This window comes from Ixodes scapularis, unplaced genomic scaffold, assembly GCF_016920785.2.
Source record: "Ixodes scapularis isolate PalLabHiFi unplaced genomic scaffold, ASM1692078v2 PGA_scaffold10__122_contigs__length_95168666, whole genome shotgun sequence".
NCBI classification, from domain to species: Eukaryota; Metazoa; Arthropoda; class Arachnida; order Ixodida; family Ixodidae; genus Ixodes; species Ixodes scapularis.
This window is the reverse complement of record NW_024609836.1, coordinates 11,804,654-11,822,277: the sequence shown is the minus strand read 5'-3', so window position 1 is coordinate 11,822,277 and position 17,624 is coordinate 11,804,654. Positions and strand designations below refer to the sequence as shown.

The 17,624-nt window shown below is 49.8% G+C and overlaps 1 pseudogene; it reads left to right on the top strand.

The window, feature by feature from the left end:
• Nucleotides 1–1,422: 1,422 nt before the first annotated feature.
• On the top strand, nt 1,423–14,826 carry LOC120836589 (annotated as a pseudogene).
• The last annotated feature ends 2,798 nt before the right edge of the window (nt 14,827–17,624 follow it).

The window sequence follows — 17,624 nt, the reverse complement described above, 5'->3', positions numbered from 1 at the left end:
TGGCGTGCCACAATCTTTAATTGGATTTTTAATATGAAAATCGGCTGCCCTTGAATGCTATTTTGGGTTTTTTAGGATGCTTAAAGCCCATGGATTGAGTTATGCTAATAAATAGACAATCTCAGAATCCACTTGAGTGCCCCTTTAAGCTGTTGACAGAAATCAATGTCGTTGCTGCAAATTCTACAAAGGCGAAGGATCTGCGGCCTCAAACGCCTTTTTGAACTCCAACACTGGTTTACCCAGGAGACGACGCTGCACCCCTTTGTCCAGGACACCACACACCAGACGGTCCCATAGCATGGCTGACAAGGTCTCACCAAAGTTGCAGTGTTCGGAGAAGCGGTGCAGGGCGGTGACGAAATTCACGATGCTTTCTCAAGGCTGTTGGCTGCCCTTATGAAACGCAAAGCTCTGAACCATCACTGACAGGCACGGTGTGAAGTGGGCGGTGAGCTCCAAAACAATGTCTGCATAGAGAGTCCATCGGCACACACAACGAGCATACGACGGTGTAGATCGTTGGTCCACATACGCTACACAGGACTGCACGTTTTGGGGACCGCTCGATGATGTGCGCAATGAAGAAAAAGTTTAGACGCTCCTGGAACAGGGGCCACACTTCAACCTTTTTGGGTCTAACTCTTCGAGATGTCCCAGCCACCTCATGATGACAACGTTAGGCTCATCCTTTTCCGCCATGCACTCTTGTCGTTGCCAAGTTGCCATGAAGCTGTCGTTGCTCCTAAAAGTGTGGCTACATGCCTCGGAGTTTGAATTTCTTCATTCTCGTCGTTACCCAAAGCTTTATTCAGGCGGCCGACTTGGCCATACAGAAAAGAGGAGTTAGACAAGAGGCACATGGTTTATGACGAGTCCCCGGAATGGCAAACGGTTCGGTAAAACCAGCTTGACTCGCCTTGGCTTAACTTCAGCTGACTCGCCGATGTTGGAAGATGCACACACACAACACAAGATTCCGTTTCATTTTAAGTGCAAGATCCAGGCTTTCAATGCCGCTAGCAAGCATGCACGCTGATGTAGTGGGAGCATCGTTCAGGGCAACATGCTCATGCTCATAGCTTCAGCTTCACTCGCGCATGAAGTAAATGAAACCATAGCCCTTATGTCCACTCCAAGTCTCCAAGCCAGTAGTAGGGTGAAATTTATCCATCACTACAAGAAGTTGGGGGTGATGCTGAGAAGTCTGGGAGGGTCGCCACATGTACGGAATTGACTGATCGACGTGCAGTTCCCTGCAAGATGATGTCCTGGGTTGGGAAAGGTTCGAGCATGTTGGATGTCGTCAGGAACACGTGGTTACACAGGATCTGTAGGGACAAGGCGGTCCCATTGACTGTGGCCATATGTGCCTGGAGCGTCACTGCTTCCCAAGTGCTAGCCAGTGCCCACCTCTGGAACATGGTCACGACACTGCCTCAGCATTTCAACATTAAGATACTGGAACTGGTAGCAGTGGTCTAGGAGAGCCGGAGGAATCACTGTAGTTGGATAGAAACATTGCAACAGATGCATCAGTCCTCAAGGCATAAAATATCTTGCACCTTAGACATATTATTTTCAAAATTGGAGATTCAATGGGGAAGCAGAGCAGTCAAAATTTCACCGCACAGCTAGCTTGGACCATTTCTTTGAAACTCCACAGAATGGCGAACATTCTATAGCTTCTAAACGTAGTATTTACAGTGCTAGAAGCTGGCACTCTTGTCTCATATTTAGAAACAGTTATTTAGTCATTTTCACCTTATCAAGGATGTACAATTAGGAAGATGATCAATCCAGTTGTTTTATTCAAATTAAAGCGAGCTAACGAATAAAAGGAAGACAAGTGATTTGTTTTCTTTTTAAATTTGTGAGTTTGAAACAAGATCGCCTGAATTTTCTAAGAGCTAGAAAGACCATGTAGGGATATTAATTCTACTAGTTCAAACATCTATTTCTTTTTTTTTTTAATAAATCGTATTTCGTTACAGTAAACGTTTGCCTTTTTTTTTTGCAAAAACGGTACTTACTATTTTTATTGTGCTTTGGTAGCCGCTGGTGCTGAAACTTTATGTCACAGGTGGCATTCGTACAGCGATTCTCTATGACCTGAGGGAGTCCTGGGGTAGTTCGGTTATCCCGTGTGAGTTTAACCGTTCAGCGGTCTCGGTGGCGCTCACGACCTTCGGCCAGTCGCGTCGGAGGGATGCGATCACTTGGCAGTGGTTTGCCCCACGACGAGCAAGTTGGCGATAGTTCTGTCCTCCGCAGTGGAGTACGGCTTTGCAGCGCCGACTCGCTTTCTCACTGGGGTGGTTAGGTGCACACCAGTCACCTGGCCAACCAAGCACTCTATGTAACGCCGACACAGATTCACAAGGTACCTGATCACGTCGCCGGCATCAACCAAACGCCTGCTTGAAGACGTAGTACGTTAGTAGGTACAGTAGCCTGTCTTCAAACCGAAGCTCGCGCAATGCGTCTACGAAGATGACGGATGGCCTTCTCAACAGCCGGAGACGCTAGAACCAAGATCAACCCAAACCGCCGTGATAGTGACGGCGGAAACGCAATACGGCATTCAGGATCCCTCGCAGAGGTAGAAGTGAAGGTATTGATGTCGCTGGCCTGTAATAAGGCGGAGCCTCCTGAGGAGGCGGGGCCTCCTCCTCGGGGGGCGGGGCTTCCGTTCTGAGGTAACGGGGCCTCCTCCTCGGGAGGCGGGGCTTCCGGGAGGTATATGAACGGAGCGGCGTCGTGCGTTTCTCTTCTAGGGGCGGAACTTGCGAGGGTTCCATGGCAAACGAAGATCGAGCGTGAGGGACAACCAGAGCAGGTGGAGTATGGCTTTGCAGCGCCGACTCACTTTTTCACTGGGATGGTTAAGTGCAGACGAGTCACTTGGCCAACCAAGCACACTACGTGCGGCGGACACACATTCACAAGGTCCCCGATGACGTCGCCGGCATCATTCAAACGGCCGCTTGTAGACGCAGTATGTTTGTAGGTACGGCAGTCTGTCCTCAAACCAACGTTCATTTGCTGAGTATGCTTGGACGTCATGTGAGCCACTAGTTTCTGTAGCAACAGCACTCACCTGTTCGATAGAAGTCATACCGCGGCGAAGCTAGAGAAATTAGTCTACGACGAAGATGGCAGCCTTCTCAAAAGCCGGAGACGCTCGAACGAAGATCGACACATACCACCATGATAGCAACGGCGGAAGCGCAATACGGCATTCAGGATCCCTCGCAAACGTAGAAGTGAACATGGCAAACGAAGCTCTAACGTGAAGGACAGCCACAGCAAGCAAGCATGAGCGAAATCACCGAAACAATCGATAGCGAGAAGCTGTCAGCTGGGTCAGCTGCACGCTAGCTCAGGAGGCTCGGAATACGGATCGGCTTTCAACGACCTTGCATTGGCTAATACTTTTCGCCCGACGTTTAGCCACAAACATTTAGTTTCGTCATAAGCCTAACATACTTAAAAAAATTATTGTGCGCAACTCTCTATCCCGGTTTTCTGTTATATTCTGTTGTCCCAGCAGACAACACAAGAAAAATAGTGTTTTGCGCGAGACGCCCGAGATGCCCGACTTTGCGACTGCAATTGTAATAAACATCAACTGATATATTATTTGAAATAAAACGTAATTATTTCCAAAAACGAGCTCCATCTTCATTATTTTTAAAACAAATAACAATGAGATGAAAATTTTGTGCATATTTTAAACTTAAAATGTTTAATATACTCGCGTTCTGGCTTATTGTCCAGGGGGCCTAATCCGCTGTCCGTTTGCTTCTTTGTCCGCTCGTTCGGCTGCTCGTTCGCTGCTCACTTTCGTTCATCCCTGTTATTAATCTTCTTTTATACTTATCTCTCTTTTTCGTTTACTTTTATTTCATCATTTAATAGCGTGTTATTTTCTGTGTTGTGTATATATATTCAATCGAGTGTATTTTCTGTATATATTTCGCATTTTGTAATAACATTGACGTGAACGATGTCGGCCGGCGCGGAGGCAAGCGGGAGCAAGGGGCAGCCTCGCGTCCAGTGGGGCGTCCACGAAACATGGGTGTTGTTGGCGATATGGGAGGATCGCCTGGAGGACCTCCGAAGAGCAAAGAGGAACTTTGGTGTTTACGCCGACATGGCGGCGAAACTGGCCGAGGCGGGCTTTAAGAAGACCGTCGACCAGGAGCATCACAAGATAGAGAACCTGTCGAACACGTACCGGTAAGTTGAACGTAGCCTTCTGTAGTGACTGATAATAAACAGAGAGGAGCCTTGTTCTGCCAGACTGCCTCCCCCGCGCACTCGGTACCTTCGATAGCGTTTTGGCTTCTCGTGAGTCTGTGGTCCCCGGGCATGCACACCCAGCCAAGGCGCGGCGAAGGGCCTTGGCTTCAACACGCGGAGCGGGCGCGTGTTGAAGCCAGGGCATTCGAAAGAAGCGTCCTGCCGTTCTCAGACTCTAGCAGTGCGAGGACGCACACAATGCAACTGGCAGGAGCGGCGACCAGGGCGATGCTCGGCTACTCGCCACAACTGCATTGCGTACCTCGAAATAGTGGGAAGTCCCGTACGTAGGCTGACTTTCCGGCTACGTTTCGTGAGGCCCACTTCGGACGGGGCAACTTTCTCAGCAATTTTGGGGTTGCTAGCGGGGTTTTCCTTAGATCGACACAAAATGCTGGGATCGAGACCGGTTGTTCGGCTCGAAACAAGCGAGCAACTTTTTGAATCGGCAGCAGCTAATCAGGGACGCGAGAATTTCACGATGAGTTTGTATTCTCAAAGTCATTTAAATGTATAACAAACACATTTATAGCGCGTAACTGTGTGTCTCAATAAATCGAGAAAAAAAAATTAATGATGATGATAGCGTTATCACGTCATCAATGTTTGCAACTCCATCGGGCTCCAAGTGCACAGTGCTACGTGATGCGGCAGCAACAGGTTTCATATTATCGGCCTCATCTGTAAGGGGAATAGAACAACTAGCATAATATGTGCGCATCCCCATTCCGACATTGCTCTTACGCTTATTTCAGCTATACGGGTAGTTTCACATATGTTGAAGATTTTCACCGGAAACCTGCCACTCACTGCAATTTAATTCCCTAGAAAACACCAGAGGACCTGCACCACCACTGGGTCTGGTGGTATCACCTGGCCCTTTTACTGGGAAGTACATCGGATCCTGGGGTCGCTGCCCGTGAATGACAGCAGCCTGGTGGAGGAGAGCGACTGCTCGGAGAGAGTAACACCTGCAGTTTCGGAGGTATCCATCTTTCAGTTTTTAATCGTGGCTTTTTCTTGTCTACATGTTCTGTCCTTATAGAGAGTGGAGCCTGTGTGCATTTCTTGGTGAACCGTACCATTGTGCCAGCCCTAGATGGACATAGTTGGTGGGCGCTCCGTATACACCAACTCTTTTACGTCACGCCGCAGCAGTGGTGCTTCACGTGCACTTCTCGTCTGGTGTGTGGGCAAAACATGCTAGTAGAGCCAACCATTATTAATACATTGTTTTAGAGTGCAGCTCTTGGGCGCCTGTTTCCGGGTTGAGCGGCGTCGCTGTCGCCGTAACCGCACGTTACATTATGGGACGTTTCCCACAATAATGTCACACATGACGTCACATGTGACATCACGAGGGTAACATTTTCCCGCTACGTTTGGCGGGAAATATTCATGCTTGATTTAGCAGAAGAATTTCCCGCCACGTTTAGTGGGAAAATTTTACCCTTTTAACGTCGCACCTGACGCCACCCTATTCGGAATAATTTCTTGCCGAATTTAGCAGGAAAATTTAACACCACATAAAACACACTCCTCTACGCTAGATAAAAAGTGCATTACAAAATCATGGCACCAGTTCAGAGTGCCCCGAATCCTCTCTGGGATTGGATTGGATTGGATTGGAGTCTGCGGCTCTTCCCTTTGTATCGGGTGATCAACAGTAACGGATACTGGATCTAGCCTAGTCAGTCGCGACTTCCGCTTCCGCTTGGTGTTCCGCTGATCGGTTGCACTCCCTCCGCCGATGTGTCTCCCTAGGGCCTCCACCAGACTTCCAGCCGCCTCTTTTTCACGTCTACCGCCGATCGATTGCTCTTCCTCCCCTTTTCTGCACTGATTCGGAAAGCCAGTGTTGCTGGTAGCACCGTTGTACTAGGGACCGGTACAATGTGTGGGCACTGCAGCACCAGGTGCTCCGTCGTCTCGTCGGTTTGCCTGCAGAGTATGCACGTTCTCTCCTGTCCCTCGGTGAACCTGGCCCTCCGCACCCGGGTCCGTAATGAATGAATGAATTTGGAGTTTTCTGGCGCAGCAGCAACATAGGCCATAGTGCGCCAAACACAAGGTAAGGAAATATCACAAGGCTAAATGTTTATTATTGCAGCGGATCAAAATATCACATATCAATTAAAGAAAACTGTAGTTTAAAGTCGATGTAAAATATTAAACTTTTCTAAAAAGTTAAAAACTTGACTGTATGGAGTAACAGGCTCGTCTCCAAGCAAAAGTGCCAAGTGGAAAGGGATTTGTTTTCTGAAAAAGATTGAAAAGCAAGAGCGGCGTTCGTTATTAAATTGTGGGCATACTAAAAGGATGTGAAGTACACTTAAAGTTTCTGAGCAGTAGTCACACATCGGTGGGTCGTCGTTTCTTAGAAGGTAGCTGTGAGTCAGGTGTGTGTGGCCTATCCTCAGTCGACATAAGATGACCTCATAGAACCTTTCTCGATGTCTGGCGCTGCGCCATTCACTCAAAACAGGTTTAACTTTATATAGCTTATTGTGAGGGTCAGAGTCCCACTCTACTTGCCAAGAATTTTTGATTGTATTTTGTAGTGTGGTTCTATAGTCTGTCACTGGGAGGGTGTCAATTTCAATGGACCTGTTTACACATGCACCTGCAGCTCGGTCGGCTTCCTCATTGCCGTGTATTCCTATATGGCTAGGAACCCAGCAAAAGTGAATAGTGATGTTTTGCTTTATAGCATTCATTAATTTAACACGAAGCAGACAAACAAGGGGATGCTTCCAGGATCTTGCAGAGTTAAGGGCAAGAAGGGAACTGAGCGAGTCTGTAAATATCACAGATAATCTGTATTTTTGTTTGATTATTTCATCTACAATCACTAAGAGTCCATGAAGCTCAGCTGTAAACACAGATGCATTTTCATTAATTCGAATAACACGTTGGTAGGACTGCCCAACCGCAGCGCAGCCAGCATACCCGGCACCTTTCGTCCCATCAGTAAAAAAACTTTTGTCCGTCTCGTAACGACTAGCAATCTCAAAAAATTCTTGTTTTATAACACTAGCGGCGGACACTTTCTTATTGTATTTTGTCAAAGAGAGGTCGCATGTTATAGTTAGGTCATCCCAAGGAGCAAGTCTCTGTTCAGCTTCCATGACAGAACAAGATATGTCAAAACTATAAGTCGCTGCAGCATCCTTCACACGAAGTGCAAAGGGACGTGTTACGGATGGTTTGTTTTGAAAGGCCTGCTCATATTTTATGCTTTCAATCAAAGAAAAATTTGGGTGCTGTGGAAGAGTACGGAGTCTTAAATAGTACTGCATGCTAAGATAAAATCTACGTTTGTCAAGCGACCACTCATTTGACTCGGCATACAAGCTGGGCACGGGAGATGTTCGAAAGGCTCCGGTTGCCAGTCTGATTCCCTGGTGATGAATTGGGTCTAACATTTTAAGTGTAGAGGGTTTGGCAGAACCATAGACAATACTTCCATAATCCAAAACTGAGCGAACACAGGCCCTGTAGATTCGCAAAAGGCAGACACGGTCAGAACCCCATGAACGGTGTGCAAGGACCTTAAGAAGATTCGACTTTCGCTGACATTTTAATTTTAGTTCCTTTATATGTGAGCCAAAAGTTAATTTACTATCGAATATTAGGCCTAAAAACTTATGCTCCGATTTAACCGGAATGGGTGTACCTTTAATATACAATGATGGCTCCGGAGACATTCCTCGTTTTCGAGAAAAGCAAACAGCCACAGTCTTCTCGGCAGAAAACCGGAAGCCATTCTGGTCAGCCCACTTACTCATCCTGTTTACCGTAAGTTGAACTTGTCGCTCACAGATGGCTAAGTTACATGAAGAAAAACAAATCTGAATATCGTCGACGTAAAGAGAATGAGTGATTGTGGGCGGAATTACTTGAGATAGAGAATTTATCTTTATAATAAACAAAGTGACGCTTAAGACACAGCCCTGCGGCACGCCATTCTCCTGGGGGAAAGGGTCGGAGATTGCAGCTCCCAGGCGTACCTGAAAGCTACGATCCTGCAAAAAGTCAGCAATGCAGTTGAACATTCTCCCTTTTATGTTCATCGACATAAGGTCCTGGAGTATGCCGTATCGCCAGGCGGTGTCGTAAGCTTTTTCAAGGTCGAAAAATACAGACAGACAAAATTGCCTATTTATGAAAGCCTCGCGGACCGCCGTCTCAAGACGTACAAGGTGGTCAACAGTAGACCTGGAAGTGCGAAAACCACACTGGAAATTGCTTAGTAGGTTCTTTTCTTCTAGTATGTAGATTAGCCTGTTGTTAACCAGCCGCTCAAAAGTTTTCCCCAAACAGCTAGTAAGGGCAATTGGCCTGTAGCTCGTGGCTTTACTTCTGTCCTTTCCTTGTTTTAAGATGGGGATGACAATAGCCTGTTTCCAGGTGCTGGGAAACTTTCCTTTCGCCCAGATGATGTTAAAAAACTGGAGGAGAATGACTAGAAATGTTTCAGGTAGATGAGAAAGCATGCTAGGGTGAATTGCATCAAGCCCAGGGGATGTAGGCTTTGCAGCAGCAAGGGCTCGACGAAGCTCGACGAGGGAGAAAGGACAATTATATTTTTCAGTGCAATCTTCTGACCTACGAATTGGAATTCTCTCGCGCTTGGACTTAAACTGCAGAAACTCTGCAGTGTAGTTTTCAGAACTAGAGACTTGTGCAAAGTGTCTACCCAGTGCATTGGCTTGTTCATATAATGATGAAAATGCTTCTCCCTTCTCGTCTAACAGCAAGGGGATTGAGAAAGGATGGTAGTCACCATCCATTCTACCTACTCTGTCCCAGACAATCTTCGCTGGTGTGAAACTATTAATGGAAGATGCATATGAGCAAAAGGATCTCCTTTTCGCCCGTTTCCTAATATAGCGGGCTTTTGCACGTAATTGCTTAAATGCCAGGAGGTTTATGGAAGTGGGATACCTCCTAAATTTTGCCCAAGAACAGTTTTGGCGGTTTCGAGATTCTTTACACTCATTATCCCACCACGGTTTAGGACGTCTCGGCAGCTTGCCGGATGTCTGTGGGATGGACAGATGGGCTGCCTCAACAATTGCTGTTGTTATGAGAGCATTTTTTTCGTCCACGGAGGCCGCTTGCGAAAGATCCAGGGAAGAAGGGATATTTGACTGAAAAAGGTTCCAATCTGCTAAAGAGATCTTCCAACAGGGGGAACGACAAGGCAGCCTGGGCAGGACTTCTAAGGGAGTAAGATATACCGGAAAATGGTCACTTCCATAAGGGTTATCCAATATATTCCAAATAAAATCTGTAAAAAGTGCAGCGGAACAAATTGTGAGGTCAATGCAAGAAAAGGAGTGATTAGCAGAACTGAAATATGTTGGCTCGCCTGTATTTAATACACATACTTCTCTGAGAGATAAAAACCGCGCCACAACGGCACCTCGAGTGTCAGTTCGGACACTGCCCCAGAGGGGGTTGTGTGCATTAAAGTCGCCCATTAAAATAAAAGGTTCAGGGAGCTGATCGATTAAAGTTTCAAGTTGGGCGAGTTCCAGGGCAAATGAAGGGGGGATGTAAATGGAGCAAATTGTAATAAGGCGCTGCTGTAGCAACCTCACCGCAACGGCCTCCAGAGGCGTGTCTAGGGGGACCTCATAGGCAGGAGTGCCATTGTCTACGACAATAGCAACCCCACCGGCAGCGCTAGAAGTAGTCACACGGTCCTTCCTGTAAACTTGATATGATCTAAGAAAGTTGTTGTTGGGTGGTTTGAGGTAAGTCTCTTGCAGGCAAAATGCAGAGGGTTCATGCCTCTGCAACAAGGGCTTCACATCATCTAAATTACTAAAAAGACCTCTGCAGTTCCACTGCATAAAACTCATTATTTAAAAAACAGTAGAGCAGGTATTAAAAAGTTAAAAAACTCGAAAGAGAAAAAAATGAGAATATACCGATCAAAAGGGATCTTCAGGTCTTAAAATCTATCTTAATACGCGGGGCATTTTTCTTCTTCGTAGCTTCCTTCCGTTTCCCAGTGGGACCACTGGGGGCGGAAGAGGAAGACTCAGATCCCGAGAGGAGGGCGTCCTCGTCAGATCTGGGTCCGCTCTCATCCATTGGCTCCTCTGTTGGGGAGGCAATGGCCTCAGGTTGACCTGCAGAGGTCGACTGCTTGGGGGGCTCCCCAGGCTTCCTCTGAGGACCAGAGTTCCGGGATTGGAGGCCCCGGCCCCGAGGGACCGAAGCAGCAGGTGGGGCAGGGGAGGTCATACCCTGCCCTGAGGTGGATGCTGACGCAGCAGCATCCACCTTGCGGTTTGGAGGCGGTGCCATGGGCACCGCTCCCGAGGTGGACGCTGATGAGGGAGCATCCACCTTGCGGTTTGGAGGCAGTGCAACTGGCACTGCTCCCGAGGAAAGGGGACCTAACGGGAGACGCAGGTCGTCCGAAGACGTCTGCGTTCCCGTCGACACCATTGACCGTGCCGGACCCCTGTGCACGGCCTGGGCATAAGACCCTTTAGAGATAAATGCAAAGCGCTTCTTTGCATCAATGTAGCTTATATTTTCTTTAATTTTTAGTGCAAGAATTTCTTTTTCTTGTTTCCAGACAGGGCAGGATCTGGAATAGGCAGGGTGGTGGCCTTCACAGTTTGAACACAGAGGTTCACTCTCACATGCTTCAGCAACGTGCTCTTTACTAGAGCACTTGGCACACTTGTTGGTCCCCCGGCAGCTCCGCGACCCATGCCCGAACCGCTGGCACTTAAAGCAGCGCAGCGGATTTGGCACATATGGGCGGACGCGGCACTGGAGGTAGCCGGCTCTAACAACTTCGGGGAGAGAGGTTGATTCAAAAGTTAAAACAATGTGTTTTGTTTTCAATTCTACACCGTCCCGACGCAGGGTGATCCGCCGTGCAGCCGTCACACCCTGCGTGGCCAGCCCCTCAACGACTTCTTTCTCCGGCGTATCAAGGAGGTCATCCTCAGAGATGACGCCTTGAACGGTGTTAAGGGTGCGGTGTGCTGTGACAGTGACCCTATAGTCTGAGATGGAGTTTAGCGCTAAGAGGGCGTCACTTTGTCGTTTGGTGTTAATCTGGATGAGGAGGTCGCCAGATGACATTTTCTTGGCATGAAAGTCTTTTCCAACCACTCCCTCTATCACCTTCGCGACGAGGAATGGGGACAGTTTGGTAAGAGGTTTTTCAGTCTCCGAATGCATTACCAGGAATTTTGAAAATTTTTCAGGCGTAGATGGTGTTTTTTCAAGGAGTAGAGCTTCGGTGCGGCCTCTTTTCAGAGGCCGATCAAGAAAGTTTCGCTTGGAACCCATAATAATGGGAGGATCTTCGGTGCCCCGGGTGCGCCACCCACCACGGAGCCCAACACGGGGATAGGTAATGCGCCATAGCAAGAGTGGCTTGGCTGACGACATTACACTATCAGCGCTGCCCAGGCACTATAACCCAGTGTGGTGCTAGACAGGGATCTATAGCCACCCAAGGTTAGCCCTTGCCGCCAAAGAGGTTGAAATGGAAAAAAGGCGAGAAGAGGAAAGAGAAAGAAGAGAGGGGATAGTAGAAGAAATGGCGACTGACTGCATCATCCTGGTCGGGCCAAGCCAGGACACCCGTCTACGAGAAGCGGGGGCCAAAGTGGTGTGTTGCCTCACCCGGGGGGCCCCGAAGGGTCCAAACCTACCCCGGGTTCAGCTCAACCACCAGGATGCCCTTTTCCCCGGACACGGGTTCGCCACGCACAGCCAGACGTGGGTGGGTCTTAGCCACTTTTTACTCAAGGTCTGTGATGTTGCCAATGTGGCTGGGGTCCGTAGTGACGCTACTCACCAAGCACCTAGCACCTAAGGTGCAGGCGCCCCCTGCGGAGCTCGGGGTCCGTGGAGACGCCACTCTCCAAACACCTGCTTTCACAGGTGCCCCCTGCGGGGACCCGGGTCCGTAATGTACCCATGCGGGCCTCTGCGAGGAGTCCACTGCCTGTCGAGTTGTCGTACCAGGGCTCTTTCCCTATGGCCTCCTTCTCCGCGTAGTACATTGCGAGGGTTGGCTTCGCCGCCGCACCCGCTCTCCATCTCTCCGTCTCCACCGCTCGGATGCCCTTTCTGATTGCCGCTGGGCCCTCCCGGTTCTCGCCCGCAGACTCCAGCCAGATCGGTTCAAAACCATAGTGGTCCCGCAGCCTTCGGAGGCGGTGCATCCATTTGGTGCCTCTTTCCTGGTATATCAAGTAGCGCAGGGTGCGGTGGGCAAAATTCTTATCCGGGAGTCTGCACACTCTCCTCTCGTACAGTCCCTTGGCGCTGGCTTCTCTGGCCTCGAAGGACGACCAGCCCAGGTCCCCCTGGACACCCTCGTTGGGTGCTGTTCTTGAGACTGCCAAGGCCATTCTTCCCGCATCCCTCTGTATTCTCTCCAGGAACTCTCTCGTTTGCGATGAGAAGACGAGTACGCCATTTGCAAACGCAAGTCTGGGAACGATGGCCATCTTCCATAGCCCCGCACCACCTCGAACCTGTTGAACGTCCAGGTGGTCGCTCAGGTACTGTCGCTCAGGCCGGTGTTGCCTGTGATTCCCAGCCAGGAGCACTGACCCTCACGTATCTTTCTACTGTCTCTGGCTCACTCCTCGGCTCCGGCACTCAATTGGACGCTCCAAAGCACGGAAGCACCAGATTGATGTCTTCCATGCCAGGAACGGTAGACCCGCATGGCCTCAGGTGGTCTAGGTGCTGTTGCCAATTGAATGTACCACCAGACACTTTTCATTCACAATTGGTAGGACAAAGGCCCTGCACGAGACAGGATGACTCTTTTCAGCTAACGGTCTCCTGAGTGGAAGTTCTTGACATACACGCTCACCAAAAGCAAACTGACATGCTCGATGACCTCTGGATAACAGCTGCCTGTACCGTGCCCCCTGGACATTTAGCTCCGCAGAGGGCCTTAAGAAATCCAGGCGTGTAGTCAGGTGAAGTCCAAGCAGCAATTCTGCTCCACTCTGAAGCGAGGTGGCATGTTTTTGTATGTAAGCAAAAACCATCCGGCAAAGGATATATTACTCATGTATTTAGAAATAAAGTGTTTCAATAAATAGGTTGCTGTGGTATCGGATATCATTGGTCTTCCATTCATGCTAAATGCTCCTTAATTGGACTTTGCCAGAGGTTATTCACGCAGCTGCGTCTCAACAGAAGTGTCTCATGCACGTCAGCCGTCTCATGTGTGTTGCTGTTGATGCTGGTGGTGGTGTCAATTATTGACTCAATAGTTTAAAATGGTGGCAGAGCTGTGAAGCTTTTCTGAAAGCCTTTGCAGACTGGGGGAATGCAAAGACTGTGACTGTACTTTGTGTATATACCAGTACGTTGCTAGCAATGAAATGGAGTTTTAGTCAGCGAGACTCTTAAGAACTCGGCAACAAATGGACCTGAAAGGGTTTGTATCGCTCTACCAGCTTATCGCTTTCACTGCTTTCCTGGCGTCATGGACATCATGGCTTAAACTACAGTTTTCTGAATGGCGCATGCTTCTTTTGAGAGCGGCTCTACCGAGGGGTGCCAGCTTTTCGACGTATTTAACTGCTCTTCAACTATCACACTTTTTCGCATTGGTTGTGCTGGTATCTGCTTTTGTGTGCATTAATTCATGTGTAACAGCGTGAGAATTGAACTGTCCTCTCGCTGGAAGGCAGAACCGCTGGCACAAAAAAGTGCCCAGACAGAAAACCGAAACCTAGAAAATGATCAAAATCTAGCTTTTTGTTCAGGACACCGTAAAGCCCTCTATGTGCTTTATACATTTCTAAAATAAATTAAGTGATTTCCGATGATGCTGATGAAGTTTCTTGTTAAAAGCATACTATTAAATTTACAAATTCAAGTCATTACTCGACTGTAAATAATGAACACATTACACCGAAATTGTTTTTTCTGGAAGTGGCCATTTGTATACGCTGCATGCTTTTCAGATACAATTTGACTCTCGTCTCGAGAAACACCTTGCAGGGTGGCTGCGGGCAATACTTGGCCACTTGCAAGTTCATGTTCTTCTATATGGAAAGCTTGTCTTGTGACATCCTTTACAGCTCCTTTCGGAGACACAAGGCAACACCCCCGAGGAAGATGTTCACTGGGAGCGTGCTGCGGATGTCGAGGACGAAAGCGCAGATGCCAGCACCAGTGCTGGCTTCGATTCCGCCACGGCTTCAAGAAGAAGTAGCGGGAGCAGCAGTGAGGCGACGGACGAGGCCCAGCCGAGAGGGCCCAAGAGGAAGAGGCACGGCCCCAGCACTGCTGCATTCCAAGTCATTATGGATCGCCAAGCTCAACTGCTGGCAAGTTACGAAGCAGCGCGGAACAGAGTTTGAGCTCAGGGAGCAGGAGCTGGCTGTCCAGCGAGAGGCACTGAAGACCCAGCAGGATGCTGTGAAAGCACAGAGAGAAATGGCGAAGTCTCAACAAGACCTTGCGGCTGCCATGATGGCGTTCCTTAATAAAGCCTCCAAGTAAACGATCATTCTGTGCAGGCTCATTTCAGTTATCTCAAACGAAGAATGTACTAGCTATGTGGTCCAAGCAATTTTTTCTGTCTGAATGAAACCCACCACTGCCTGTACTTCATTAGGCATAAGCTCGCATGACAGCATGTCACCTACGACATTTTGGTCATGCCATTGCTTGTTGCATGCCACCTAAGGACATCTCTGGATTTTGTTGCACTACCGGGGCAATTCCTAAATAGCTGCAGTGTAGTGCAGCCTTTATTGTGCAACGTGCTGGAGGCCCATATCAGTATTTACTGTAGCAATAGACCTCTATATAATCATTATATTCTGCAAGGTGAAGGAAACTGCTGAATATGAAATAATCTCTACCTCGGCATTTAATGCTAGGCATGATGCTCCATATCACCCTTACGGCAAGGTTGCAGCCGACACGAGCCATTGGATTCAATTCAATGCCATGCAAGTGTCTGGAGGGAGCACAGGAGCTTGGTCAGCACTCAATTGGTCGGGATCACTCGTAGCAACGAAGTCTAGTGCCATTTGTGCAGATATCGTTAAAGGAAAATTTCACGGATGACTTTCTCTCAAGGTAACTACCGTATTTTCGAGATTCCAAGCACCCCCCCCTTTGAACATCGCGGGTGTGAAAAAAAGGGGGTGTTTAGGATAGAGTATACGGTATTAGTATCAAAATATGAAGTATTTCAGAGCTGTGGTAACAGTTAAGAGTGCAGATTTCTGCCTCTGAAGCTTTTTGCGACACTTGATGAGGTGGAGGGCAACAACCACACGCTATAGATATAGCATCGAATGGGTCCTTAACCTGCCACCAGATATAAGAAAAAATGTCCAATGATTTAGGTAATTTCTGTTCTAAATCATTTGATATTATCCAATGATTCAATAATATCCAATGAATATCATAATCATTGCTTACATATTTCATATATTATTGATATGTACTTGTCACTAAAATCTGCCAAGCATTACAAAGCTTTCTATATTTTTCGTAAAGAAGTTGAGATATAAACTGGAATAATTCAATCAACAAAATTTGTTTCGAAGAATGAAAGGCACATTTCATGACTTCCTGTCACGATCTTTCTGGAACGTGGACGAAGGGGGCCGAAGCACCCGCCGAGAAGAGACGACACGCAGCCTGGTTGAGGGTGGACGATGTCTGGCCGGAGCGGCGTGCGCTCTACGGCGTTTATTGGGAGATGAACAATGTTGCCCGCCGAGCCAGGCGGCCGCAGACGGGCGGACTGGAGGGGGGTGCCACTAACTTGTCACACTCCTCCCCCCCAGTTTGTTTGTTATAAAACAAAACTAAACACAACGCGCACGGCCGACACCATCTCGGTGTCTGGTCATGCGAAGTCCCGGCCTGTCGACGATGAAGGTCACCCCGGCGAGTAGCGGTCAGGTGGCCTCCGCTGCCGTGCACTGCGCCTGGGCACTGGTGTCGACGGGCCAGGTGTGGCAACGCCGGGCGCTGCCTGTCCCGGTCGCGCTCCACCCGGTGGAGCTGCAGGGACCGGATTTGGGAGTGGCACTGGTGCCACGGGAGTGGCGATGCTTGTCGCCTCCGGGGTGGGTGGCGCTCCTCTGGCCACGACTGGTGCTGTTGGGCCCCCTGCAGGCTGGTCCTCAGAAGCGACGACCGAGGGTGGAAGCCAGGTCCCGAGGCGAGGCCTGACATGGTCGGCGTGCCGGTGCCAGGTGGTCCCGTCGGGCATGCGGACGAGCAGCGATGAGGCGCTCGCTGGTGAAACCACATGTCCGGCAGACCAGGGTGGGCCAGGACGGAAGTTCCTGGCGTACACCGACGCTCCCGGCTCCGGCAAAGGCCCGGGACGGCACCCTCGGTCAGCAGCCAGCTTCTGCTTCAGCTGCTTCAGGAGCGCAGAGGATCGGAGGTCTGGGTGCAAGACGTCCAAGGGTGTCTTGACCATCCGGCCCAGCAGAAGCTCGCAGGGGGCATGGCCAGTGACCTCGTGGGGTGTGGTCCGGTACTGGAACAGTACCCGGGCCACCTGCGTTCGGAAATCCCCGGGCTGGCTCTTCTTGAGCTTGTCCTTGATGGTCTGGACCACTCGCTCGGCCGCACCATTAGAAGCGGGGTGGTACGGCGGAACCAGCATCCGGCGGATTCCATTCCTCTGCAGCCAGTCCAGGTACTCGGCGCTGGCGAAAGCGGGACCATTATCAGACACGATAATGTCCGGCAATCCCTGCGCCGCGAAGACCTGCCGCAGAGCCGCAATGGTCGCGCTTGCCGAGGGACTGGTGACTGGCAGTGCCTCCACCCACTTGGAGAAGGCGTCCACTACCACCAGGAAGTAGTGGCCCTTGAAGGGTCCCGCATAGTCCACGTGCAGGCGGGACCAGGGCCTCTGTGGGAACGGCCAGGGGGTGATCTCCACGTGGCGCGAGGCTCGCTGGTTCTCCTGGCAGACCTGGCAGCCTTGCACCTGGTGCACGATGTCCTGGTCCAAGCCAGGCCACCAAACGTGCGACCGTGCCACCATCTTGGTCTTTTCAATGCCAGGATGCCCCGCGTGCAGCAGCTGCAGCACCTTGGCCCGCAGACTTTGTGGAATCACCACCCTGGAACCCCACAGGAGGCAGCCTTGCTCCAAGCTCAGCTCGGCGGTCTTGTGGCTGAATGCCTGGTGACGCAGTTCCTCCCCTCGGGGAACCGCCTTGACCACCTGGGACAGCACCGGGTCCCGGCTGGTCGCCTGCGCCACCGCAGTCCTGGTCAGCACCCCCGGGTAGGCCCGCTCCAGCAGGAAAACG